Here is a 12,771-nt window from a genome sequence, read left to right on the forward strand (position 1 = left end):
GGTGGCGCCAGGGTGCCTGGGCTGGGTTGGCCTTTGCTCCGTCTGTTTGCACCCAGTGGGGCTAGCGGCCCAGGGCCCTTCCTCCCTTCCTGCTTCCCTGGCTGCTTCTTCCCATGTTCAGTAGAAGAACCCAACCCCCCGCTGTAATTCTTACAGACCAGCTCTGTCCCCCCCAAAGCCCCTCCTGCCTCCTGCTGACCCACTGCTGGGAGCAGGGAAGGGAAAAAGCCTTCCAGTCCCCAGGGCCACAGAATGGACCCCACCCCAGGGGAACCAGGTTTGGGAGGAATGCCTGCATCCACCTCACCTGGGATGAAGGGAAGACGACGAACCACAGCATTGTCCTGTGCTGACAGCACGGCCGGCACATCACAAGGCCACTGGTTTTGTTTTGCTTCTAGGCAAAATGACGAAACGATTCCAAACTTTATCTGGAAAAACTAACAAGACCAGCAGAACAAGTCAGAAAACTAGGGAAAATAGAGCAAGGTGTGTGTGTGTGTGTGTGTGTGTGTGTGTGTGTGTGTGTGTGTGACGCTTTCCAGTATTAAACAAGGTTCTATGATCACAACTGCTGTCAGAATAAGTAGATCAATGGCTCAGGCTCGGGTAAGCCCGAAAGAGCCCCTATTATTTATAAGATAATGGATGATAAAGGAGGTATCCTGATCAATGCAGTGTGAAGGGCTATTCAATCCAGCAGTGTTGGAACACCCGGCGGAACAGCACCTCCCTGGGCGAAGACCTGCTCTGATCTAGGACCAGCAGCCTGATATCTGACAAAAATATGAATGAATTGCAAATGATTTTAGATTAGGAGATGCAGGGAGTTCCCTCGCAGTCCAGTGGTTAGGATTCCAGGCGTTCACAGCCATGGCCCAGGTTCAATCCCTCGTTGGGGAACTGAGATCCCGTAAGCCTCACAGTGCGGCCAAAAAAAAAAAAAATTAGGAAATTCGCTTAAAAATAGGCAGAAGATCTGGCCCGGAAGGGACTGTGTGTCTGCAGGGCCATTTCTGCATCTCTCCCCTCAGGAAGCCCTGTCTCTGTCTCTAGCTGGCCCCTCTTGCCCAGGCCTGTCTGGGTCTCAGGGACACTGGGTTTGAGTCCTGAAGTCACATGTATTCTATTCCACATTCCAGATTTCTTAAGGAGTTAGTTTCGAAACTATCCACTGCAACCTACCAGCTGGATCACCCAGGTTGGTTCCCCAACAGATAAAATGGCAAAGGAACACTGCAGACCTCAAGGTTAAGTTTGTCCTTTCTAGGAACCAAAGAGAAAAAAGGAAAAATTGTTGAACACGCAAGATGCCAAAGCTTCTGGAGCAGGGAGGGAGTGGTGGGATAATGGCTGGGATCACGTGTTTGAAAGGAACTCTGAGATCACGATTCCAATTCCAAGACTTGAATACTGAGTAATCCTCCAGATACCTTTAACAAGAAACTCTGACACAGAGATGTTCAGGGCATCACGACTGACAAAACGGAGAGACTGGATACAACCTAAATACTCAGAAAAAGGGCATGATGAGAGTACATTCACAGAAGACCTAAAGCAGGGACTTGAGCAGGTATTTGCACCTCTGCTCACAGCAGCAGTGTTCACAGTAGCCAAAAGGTGGACGCGACCCAAGTGTCCATCAACAGATGAGCAGATAAAGAAGACGTGGTCCATCCATACGATGGAATATCATTCCGCTTCAAAAAGACAGGAAATTCTGACACCTGCTACAACACGGATGAACCTTAAGGACATTATGCTCAGTGAAACGAGTCTGACAAAAAGACAAATACTGTGTGATCCCACTTATTTGAGGTCCCAAGAGCAGTCAGATTCATAGAGACAGAAAGCAGAATCCCCCTGGGGATGGGGGAGGGGGAGGGAGACTTGGTGTTTAATGGGGACAGAGTTTCAGTCTGGGAAGATGAAAAGGTTCTGGAGATGATGGAGGTGACGGCTCCACGACAGTGTGAACGTGCTTAAGGCCACTGAACTGGGCACTTTAAAACGGTTAAAATAGGAAAATTTACGTTATGTGTATTTTACCACAATAAAAGAAGGAGAGAGGTGAGGGAACTATAGGACATCCACCAGAAAGCCTTTAAAATGCCTCCCGAAGGTTACACTCTTAGAGCCGAGTCACGGGCTACAAGTGTCTAACACGATGACAAGAGTCATTGCAGCATGTGGGAAAAGAACTGTCACCAAATGCTAACAAATGGTGACAGCTCTGTGATAGATGATTTCTCCTTTTTCTCCCCGTTTTCCAAGTTTTCTGTAATGAGGTTTAATAGCCTTAATGATAAAAAGTAATATTTAAAAATAATCCTTGCAAAATGGGAGATAATTTTGCAATTATGCAAACATGCAAAAACTCAAAATACAAAAATGCAGTACATAATAAAAAGACACCCCTCCCCCACCACACACACACACTCAAGAAAAAGAGAAAACCAGGCAAAGGATACACAGACAGGTCCTTCCTAACAGACATGTAAATAAACACTTGATAAACATTTGGACAGGAGCTCAACCTCAGAAAGAATCAAGTACATGCACATTTTGCAAGGAGGTACCACTTTTTACCTCTCCTCTCAGAAAAATGGAAAAGGCCTGCCATAGTAGAAACAGCTGCTGGCATGTACCGTATGTGGGAATGCGGATCGAAATTCCAAGCTCTCCTCAGGTGCACTTCACAGAAACACTAGAAATAAAAGCTAAACTGCAGGGTTCTTTGGGGGGAAAAAAAGCAAACTGCAGAACAATATATAATGCATGACTTTTTTGTTTTAAAAATGTCTGTGTATGGCGCTTCCCTGGTGGTGTAGTGGTTGAGAGTCCGCCTGCTGATGCAGGGGACGCGGGTTCATGCCCCAGTCCGGGAAGATCCCACATGCCGTGGAGCGGCTGGGCCCATGAGCCATGGCCACTGAGCCTGCGCGTCCGGAGCCCGTGCTCCGCAACGGGAGAGGCCACAACAGTGAGAGGCCCGCGTACCGCAAAAAAAAAAAAAAAAAGTTTGTGTACATATAGAAAAAAACCCGGGAAGACATATGCCTAATGAATAACAGCGGTTACTTCCGGGAAGTATGAGAGACCGGGGTGGTGAGAGGGTACTTTTCACTTTATAAACTTGGGCTAATATTTTAAGGTGTTATGTGCCACTTTTGTAACGTAGGAAATAATCATTCACAAAACCTTTTTTCTTTTCTCTGCCTTGTTCCTGGTTGGTCTCTCTCCCTGGGATGTTCTCCCCTTCAGATCTGCCGGGAGAACTTCTCTTCATCCTTCAAAACCCCAGCCAAAGATACGAGAGGAAGCCTTATCTGAAGTCTCCCTCCCCTCAGCCCCTCAGAGCTCCCCAGTTCCTAACCAATGTCACCGAAGGACAAGGCCTGGCTGTGGGGCAGACAGAGCTGCCTCTCTCTTGCTGTGCAGCTTTGAGCAAGTGGCTTAGCCTCTCTGAATCCTGACTCCTCACCAGTAAAATAAGACCACACTTTGCAGGGCTGTTACAAGGATAATATGTGGAAGGCAAAGGTTCCTCAGTCCTTGGAGAGCTCACCCAACAAGGAGGTCGCCTTCTAATGCCATTTCAGTCAGTGGGCTTCAGACTGAGCCCTGATGCCCGTCTCCACTCCTAGAAGCCCAGGGTGTTTGGGGACCTCTTTGTTCTTCCTTCCCCACAGCACCTAAGGCTGCCAGGGATGGGAGGGCCGAAGGGACAGCCCTGGCTGTTCAGCAGGTGCTTTCAGCATTTCCTCCCATCCGGCCCCCAAGCGGGCAGGGTGCCCTCCGATCATCCTCCTGTACAGCTGTGGACACTGACTACAGGCAGGGCTGGGGCTCCCACTCCCTGGGATGGCTCCCCCTGGCATGCAGGCTGGAGCGGGGGCGGGGGTCTTCTCCCCGGAGACGGACGTGGTGGACCCAGCCCAGCGGCCTCCTCCTACCACTCCATCTGTCCCCCCAGCCCACACTGCAGGGCTCCCTAGGGGACCCTGGGAAAATGCCGTCCTTATTCCTTCTCCCTGCTCCTCCCCCCAGATTGGGCTGTGCTGACCTGGGGGGAGGGCTGTGATCCAGGTTTCCCAGGCGTGGAGGGGATGCTGGGACGGCCCCTCCCCTTCCTCAGAATTTAGGGATGCAGGGGACGTTTCTACACATTCCCTGAGCCCCCTTACACTGCCCAGCTCCACCCTCACCCACACAGCAGCACGCTGGCCTCCTCTGTGACCCCCCCGGCCTCCAGCTCATGCTCTGCAATCTGTCTCTTCAGCCATTGGGATCTCTCATAACCTTTTCATTTCAATTATGAAACATTTCAGATAGCCAAAAATATAGCTAACAATACAACAGCCCCCCTCCCCGACCACGTACTGATTTTCTATTCTGTGTAAGAAATCCCCACAGGGACTTCCCTGGTGGCGCAGTGGTTAAGAATCCGCCTGCCAATGCAGGGGACATGGGTCCGAGCCCTGGTCCGGGAAGATCCCACATGCCGCAGAGCAACCAAACCTGTGCGCCACAACCACTGAGCCTGCATGCCACAAATACTGAGCCCACGTGCCACAACTACTGAAGCGCAAGCGCCTAGAGCCTGTGCTCTGCAGCAAGAGAAGCCACCACAATGAGAAACCCGCGCACGCAACAAAGAGTAGCCACCGCTCCCCGCAACTAGAGAAAACCTGCATAGCAGTGAAGACCCAATGCAGCCAAAAATGAATAAATACACAAATAAACACATAAATAATAATAATAATAAAATATATACATACAAAAGAAAAAAGAAATCCCAACAAACTCAGAAGCTTAGAAGCACACAGGTTTCTGTCTCACGGTCTGTGGGTCAGGAGCCTAGGCGCGGTGTAGCTTACAGTCTCACACGGCTGCAAGCAACATGTAGACCAGGGCTGGGTTCTCATCAGAGGCTGGACCAGGGAAACACTGATCGGCTGTCACAGCAGCTTCCTGCTTCAAAGCCAGTCAGAGAAAACACTCTGCAAGAGGGACCAGCATGACAGAGTTGATACAATGTCCTGCAGTCCCGGAATGACACCAGGCCCCGCTTCTCCCGGTTGGGGGGGGGGGGCAGGGGCGGGGTAAGCCTAGAACTGGAACTACTGAGTCAAGGGACTCAGCACCCTCACACTGACAGGACAAGGCCAAGAATTTCCAAACTCCTTGTCCCAATTAACTTTCCCACCAGCAGGTTTTGGGAATTTCGCATCCTCACCACCACTTGGTCGTGTCAGCCTTTTACATTTTTACCAGTTTGTTGGGTATGAAACAGTCTCGTTGTGGAGAGATCTTTCTGGAACATGCAACTGATCACGTCCCTCTCCCTCCCCCCACTTCAAATCTTCCCAAGGGCTCCCCAGCCCGGGACACATCCAAGCTCTTGGGCCTGGCATGTGAGCCTCTGCAGCCCTCATCCCCTCAGGCCCAGGCAACCCCTTGATGTTTCGAGGTTCTGACTTTATGAATTTATTAGGAAATAATCAGCCAAACAGGTCACCCTTATGTTTTAAATGTTCACATGAAAGAAGCGAATGCCTTTGGCACACAAAAAGTATGGATGTAGCACAACTGCACATCCAGTGATGAGTCTGGGGTGTAGCCCAGGGTTCCTGGCCTTGCTCTGGTGACACCTGGCCTGTCGTGTGACTGCCGGAGTTTGGCAGCGTCCCTGGCCTCGCCCCACAAGATGCCACGAGCACCCCCTCCAAGTCATGACAATTAAAAATGCCTCCAGGGCTTCCCTGGTGGCGCAGTGGTTAAGAACCTGCCTGCCAATGCAGGGGACATGGGTTCGAGCCCTGGTCCGGGAAGATCCCACATGCCGCAGAGCAACTAAGCCTGTGCGCCACAACTACTGAGCCCACGTGCCACAACTACTGAGCCCGCACGCCTAGAGCCCGTGCTCCGCAACAAGAGAAGCCACCACAATGAGAAGCCCACGCAGCGTGACAAAGAGTAGCCCCACAGAGAAAAGCCCAGGTGCAGCAACGAAGACCCAATGCAGCCAAATAAATAAATAATAAAAATAAATAACATTAAATAATAAAATTAATTTATATTTTAAAAAAAGTGCCTCCAGTCATTGCAAATGGCCCCTGGGGAGGGAGCACCGGCCCTGTTGGCACCAGCGGTTTAGAAAAAGATAAATTCCTAGTGCACCCAGGACGGTGCAGACTGAGAACGCAGACGTGTTTACAGTTGCACGATGAACACCTTCCCACCTGGAAATGTTTTCCATGACTGAGGGCTTTGCATCATTTGGAAAGACATCCACTGTCTAAATCCAGGGCTCTTCATGTGAGTGAGGCTGAGACCAGAGGCCAATGCCGCCGCCCCTCGCACCACCCCCAGACCCTGCCGGAACGAAGCCCTTCCGGCCCTGTCCAGGTGTCACCCACCCCCGCCACCCCCGCAGCCTTCCCAAATGCCCCAGACAGGCGTCGCCTCTCCCTCCAAAGCTTGTTGTGTGTCTCATTCTCTCTCCCACAGCCTGGGGCGGGGGCTCCCTGTGTGGGGTGGGTGAAAGGGAGGTGAGTCAGCTGACTTCAGCACCTTTGGGGACACTGTGCCCCGATCTGCAGCCACGGCAGGGCTGCAGGCCTCGTGGGGGCTTGTGGGGGCTTGTGTGCACGTGCATACGCGTGTGTTTGTACGTACAGGCGTGCACTGACGCGTGGGGCCTGGGTCTGAGCACGTGTGCGGAGGGTGCTGCCTTGTTGACCGCCCCATCTGAAAGGGCAGCCCTCTTTCTGCTTCTTCCTCAGGGCACCTCCCACTGCCTGACGTTAGATGAAACCTTCACTTGTCATCAGTTTCTTGTATCTTCCCGCTAGAGTCAGCTCCGTAAGGGCAAGGCTCCATCTAGCGTGTTCACTGGCACATACACCTGCGGCACCTAGGAGAGTGTCTGGACCACAGCACAGGTGTGATAGGAGCACAAGAAACATGTGGGATGGGTGGGTGGGTGGATGATGGTATGAATGTGTGCATATGTGCGCCGGCCCTCACTCTGAAAGACGCTTCAGGCTTCTTTGTTCTATACTTTTTCTAGGAAGACGTAGGAAGCCCCCCAACTCAAGCTGCAGAGGCCCATGGGTGTTGGGGGAGCCCCTGGGGGTCGGATTCTCCTGGATGCTTAGGACCAGTTGTTGGAATTGGGATCAGAGCCCTTCCCAGGGCTGTTCCTGGCAGTGCTGGGCTGGGGTCTATGGCACTGCTGGCGGGGAGGTGAGAGCTGCTGCCCTGCAGGCTGGCACACGTTGGACCCTGGCGGTGGGGAGGGTGGTCCCACAAATGATGGCTTCTCTCAGGCAGTGAACGCCCATCTGAGGCTAAATATGACCTCCAGAGACCATGTGGCCCACCCGCAGCGGGTGTTACCTGGGTGGGGACTGAGGGTAAGGATGCAGGGGACCCAGTGGGCACCTGTCCACTGGCTGGGGGTGTTGGGCTGCAAGTTTTCCTGGAGGTCCTGGGGAGGAGAGGCAGGTCTGAGCCATGTCTGTGTTGGGACCTGAGCTGAGATCGTCCTGTTGCGTTTGGAGAAGACAGGCTGCCCCCCACTCCCCTCGCCTGTCTGGCCACCCCACCACCTGCCCGGTTCCCACCAGCCCACTAGCGTATACGTTCCTCTACCCTTTTCCCATTCTTCCTCGGACCATCTGTCTACCAGTCCTCCCTTCACTCATCTGTCAGTCTGTCCTTCCACCCATCCGTCTAGCACCCCCCGCCCCCCGTTATCCACACTGCTGTAGTCAATTTACACCAGCAAGCTTTTCCTCCGTTCTAAGCTGTCCTCACAGCAACCCTATGAGGAAAATACTATGATTACCCCCATTTTACAGATGAGATGCGGAGACCGAGGCACAGAGAGGTTAAGTGACTTCCCCAAGAACACAGAGCTAGGAAACGGCCGTGCCGCCTGACCTGACAGGCCGAGCTCTCAACCTCCCAGTCTGTCCGTCTGTCCATCCACCTACCCTTGTAGCTGTCTATCACTCAGTCCCTTCACTCACCGGTCATCCATCGCTGTCACCCATCCATCCTGAAGGTAATGCGGTTAGAGAACCAGGGGCCCTGAGGGGAGAGAAGGCCTGAACCGCCCATCTGGCTGGGCTGGGGTTGTTGCGGGGTGGGGTGGGCTGCCCCAGGCTGGGCAGGGCTGCACAGGGCTGGGGGGAATTAGCCAAGTGACTGCCAGGATCATCTAATTAGGAACGCTAGTGATAAGCAGATAGGATCAGGGGTGATTAGAATCCTTTTAAAAAGCCACTCCATTAATTACAGAGACAGAGAGGGGCCTCTGGCTGCTCAGAATACCAAGTGGCTGCCTAATCGCCGCCATCCGCTCACCCTGGGGAGAGTCCTGGGACCACTGTGTGACCTTGGGTGTGCCCTGCCCTCTCTGGGCCTCCCTGTGCATCAGCTCAGGCTCTGCCTACCATCCCCTGCTCACCCAGGGTCCTCTTTCTCTTCCCAGGCCGTGGCTTCAGGGTGGGCCAGGGAGGCTAGGCTGGCTGCCCAGAGGGGAGAAGCCCCCCCACCCACCGCTACGGCAAATGAGGACAGAGAGGCTCAGAGAGCGAAAGTGACGGACAGCCAGCAAGCCGAGAGCGGGATGGGGCGGGGGGGCCTGAGCGAAGGCCCTGTTCCTCTGGGCGGGCCCTGAGGAGGGACCCCGGAGGCCCCTGCCACTCCCACCGGTCTCTGTCAACACTTTCGCTGTAGGGCCTCAGAGGACACTAGTCCAAACCCCTTGCAGAAGGGGAAGTCACCTCGGCATGCAGCCCCCGAATTCCACAGCATCCTTTACGGGGTGCTTCCCTTCCCCTCGGTAATGGGGAGGCTCTCCACCCTCAGGGCCCCATGGCAGTGAGGAGCTGGGGTCTGCCCTTCCCCGTGAGTCCTACTGGGTGGCCTGCTCTCTGTGCTCTGGGGGCCCCCCAGCCCGTCTCCATCCCAGAGGCCTCAGGCTGAGCACGGGACCTGGGGGCAGAGCAGGGCAGAGAACCTGCCGAGGGGCTCTGGGAGCATCGGCGGGGCGGCCAGAGGAAGTTCTTCCGCGGGAGGCCAGTGGAGGCCAGCGTGAGCCTCAAGCAGGGTGGGGAGAGGCAGCGTGGGTCGGGGGGAAGCCTCTGTAGGGCGCTTGGGCACCTCAACACCCTGGATCCCGTGTCTCAGCTTGTTGTAACCACCCACGCACTGTCCTGATTACATTGTTACGAGGCCCCAGGCTTGTCACCAATATCACATCCCCCCATTATTGCCATCACCACAGCACCCAGCATCCCTGCCTCCACCCTCATCCCCCACGGTTACCCTCATCGCCACCGTCACCACCACCACCACCACCACCACCACCACCACATCCCAACTCCGACAGCACCTCCATCACCTCAACCAGCATCACCGTTACCGTGGCCACCATTATGCCCATCGTTACCAGCGCCTTTACCAGCACCATCACCGTCACCACCACTTCCATCCGCACTGCCACCATCCCACCTCTGACATCACCTCCATCCACCTCCTTCCCCACCACCACCGTCACCATCACCACTAACTGCCTCATTCTATCACGACACTGTCGTCACTGTCACACCGCTGTCTCCACCACAGCCAGGGTCTGTATTACCATGACCACCAGCACCCTCATCCTTTCCATCCCCACCATCACTGCCGCCACCTTAACCTCAACAAATGTCCCAGTTAGCACGACCACCATTACTACATCACGACCAAACCATTATTATCATCACCACCTGCCTCACCCCCGTTTCCACGGCAACCACCTTCCTCATCACCACCGCACCACCCCCTCCAACACCACGCTGACATCACACCATCACCATGCCCACCTCCACCACTACTACCAACTTCATCTGAGCCACTGTCACCACGACCATGTGTACACAGTTACTGTGTAACAGGTACAAGGACATTTAACACAAGTTTCCACAACCACTGGGTGACCTGAGGGCATAAAGATCAGGGAAGCAAGTCGTCACTGATGGTCTCGGTCTGCGGCTCCAAAGCGGTGGATCTCAAGAGCTTGCCTGGAAGCTGCTAGAATCTCGTGATATTCTGGGGAGCTCCCTCTGAATATCTCAGCCTGCAGCCCTGAAGCAGGGGTTCTCAGAGGGTCACCTAGAAGGTGCTGCAAACCTCTGGGTTATCATCTGCCTGCAACTGCCTCTTTCTTTTCCACTTTCCAAATCTCCTGTCTCTGCAGACTCTAAGCCGGAGCCACACGGGTAAGGGATCCTCCAGGGTGTGGAGGAGACCACAGCAGAGGGCGGTGGTGATTCTGAGTTAGCAAGAGACAATCGAGAACGCCACGTCTGCGGTGCCGTCACCACCACCCTCGGCACTCTTGCTCCGGCTCGGCGTCACTCCTGCCCCATGTCATTCCCACTAACACCAGCACCCCAACCGTCCCCACCATCACCACTCCCACCAGGAGCAACGCCACCCCCGCTGCCACCACGCCGTACTCACCCACAGCGCACCGTAGCTGCCCATTCTCTCTTCCCTCTAAGAGGACTGTGCCTCTCTGGGTGTTGTCCGGGATGTGCAGAACCTTCCTGAAGGAGTGCCATCCCCATTCCACTGACACTGGCCTTGACCACGTGATGTAAGGCAGAGCGACGTGCGTTACATCCCAAGAGAAGTTCTAAGAGGCATCCCACACGTCTACCAGCTCTTACAGGCAGCCTCTCCGCCACGAGAGCTGCTCCCGAAGCCTGGGATCCGGGAGGGGAAGATGTGCCTTGGAGCCCTGGAGCCGCCCCGGCAGTGCTGACAAGGAAAGTGGGCGAGAACTGAGTGTCGGTCCCAAGCCTCTGAGCTGTGGCAGTGGTCCCGACCACCACCGCCACTGCCGAGCACAACAAGAGCCCCCCTAGCAGCCATTTCCATCCCCTCCCGTCACCTCCGCCATCTCCGTCAACAGCACCTCTACGGTCTCCGGTCCCTCAAGTTACGGTGCCTCCTTTGTGGTCATAACCACCACCTCCACGAGTGGCTGTCTCCGCCGCAAGCAGGGCTACTGTCCCCACCAACACCCTCACCACCAGGGTGGCCACCACCTCCACCAGCACCATCCCAGGTTCCATCCTGCCGTCACCACGGCTCCACACCCCCCGTCGCCCCCATCACCCCTTCTGCCGCACGGACGCCCCACCTCGTCACTCTCCCCTCGGCCGCCACAGTCAACCAGAGCACCGCTGCCGCGCGGAACCGCGTGTGTGGCCATCTTTCCTCAGCACCGGTGGACGAGCCTGGCGAGAACAGGCTCTAGCTACAGTGAGAGAAACATAGTTACAAACACACAGAACTATTTCCACCTGCAGCCGCGCCCAGTGGAGTGATTCTGCCATTCCTTTCCTCTACCAAGCGACACGCGTGGGCGGATGGACTGGGGACGGAGGGCAATTCGCGCTTTTGGCCAGGGCTGTGCGGGTGACGGCGTTTGTCATCTAGGGCGAAGCGTCTCCAGAGTCTGCTTTCGTACTTCCCAGCATGTGGGGTTGGTTAGAACACGCTGTCCCCTGCTAGGTGCCTGGAGCCCAGCAGCCATGAGTACTGACGGAAAAGAAAAAGAGGGAGACTAACAGAAACGCAGGAAGACGAGAAAAAGGAGAAAGAGGAAGGGAGGGAGGAGGGGGAGAAGCGAGAGGAAAGCTATCTCAGTTAAGATGCGGCGGGCCAAACAGCTAAGTGCCTCACCGCAGGGCAGCATCTCACCTGGGGGGGATGAGGTGAAAGGAGGAACAGGTGTTCATCAGGCTTGTTAATTGCTGTTTCTAAATATACTCCAACAACAGAACAAGAATTAAAGACACAGGAACACCTGGGTACAGCTGGTTACCTCGCACACATTACTAGTTTTCTAGGGCTGCCACGGCAAACTGCCACAAACTGGGCCACTTGAAACAACAGAAATCCATCCCTGCACAGTTCTGGAGGCCGGGAGCCCCCAGTCAAGGTGCCATCAGGGCTGCACTCCCTCTGGAGGTCCCGGGGGAGGCCCTGCTCCCCCGGTGTCGGGTGGGGGGCGTTCCCAGCGCTGCTTCCCCCCAGTCTCTGCCTCCCACTTCATGCCCCCGCTCCCAGTGCGTGTCTGTGTCTTCTAAGGACTACTTGTCATTGGATCTAGGACCCACCCAGATAATCCAGGGCCATCTCATCTCGAGATCCCTACTTTGATTGTATCAGTAGAGACCATTTTTCCTAATAAGAGCACATTCACAAGTTCTATGATTTGGACAGGGACCTGTCTTCTGGGGGCCACCACTATACTCATTACCAGCGCTGCTTATTTTTGTCACCAGGCTTGAGTGGAACGCCTCTTCCAATGTGCTGCCCACCTTGGCCTCAGACAGCCCTGGGTTTGCATCTCCCTCTCTCTCACTGACTTGCTGTGTGACCTTGAGTCTGATGCCGCATGTCTCTGAGCCTTATTCATTCAACAAACGTGTACTGATTGCCAAACACCCCCCTAGACACTGAGAAACACCCCTGCCTCTATGGGGCTCATCTCAGAGGATCTGACTGGATCACGGGGCACAAGCAGAATGAACTGAGGCCCCGAGCCCACCCCGCCCGGTCCCCCACTTCAGGCCCCTCACTCCACGCCAACCACCCAGCCGTTGGGCTAAGTGGACACACCCCAGGAGCCCTCACTCCCCTCCCTGACCCCTGGCCCGTGGCCCACCTCGCCCAGCTCCTGTGGCTGGGCCTGCCTCT

At 54.9% G+C, this 12,771-nt stretch overlaps 1 protein-coding gene across 2 annotated transcripts in view; it reads right to left on the reverse strand.

The window, feature by feature from the left end:
- Nucleotides 1-12,771, reverse strand: part of EEFSEC (eukaryotic elongation factor, selenocysteine-tRNA specific) — a 225,482-nt gene that overhangs the window by 43,558 nt on the left and 169,153 nt on the right. The window contains exon 7 of one of the 2 annotated variants that reach the window (XR_003005709.1): nucleotides 308-440. The exons of the other annotated variant lie outside the window; for it this stretch is intronic. The gene's annotated coding sequence lies outside the window, so the exon portion shown is untranslated. The remainder of the gene's footprint in view (nucleotides 1-307; nucleotides 441-12,771) is intronic. 2 annotated transcript variants of the gene reach the window in all.

The sequence above is a fragment of the Neophocaena asiaeorientalis genome, unplaced genomic scaffold, assembly GCF_003031525.2.
Source record: "Neophocaena asiaeorientalis asiaeorientalis breed wild unplaced genomic scaffold, Neophocaena_asiaeorientalis_V1.1 scaffold433, whole genome shotgun sequence".
Lineage (NCBI taxonomy): Eukaryota > Metazoa > Chordata > Mammalia > Artiodactyla > Phocoenidae > Neophocaena > Neophocaena asiaeorientalis.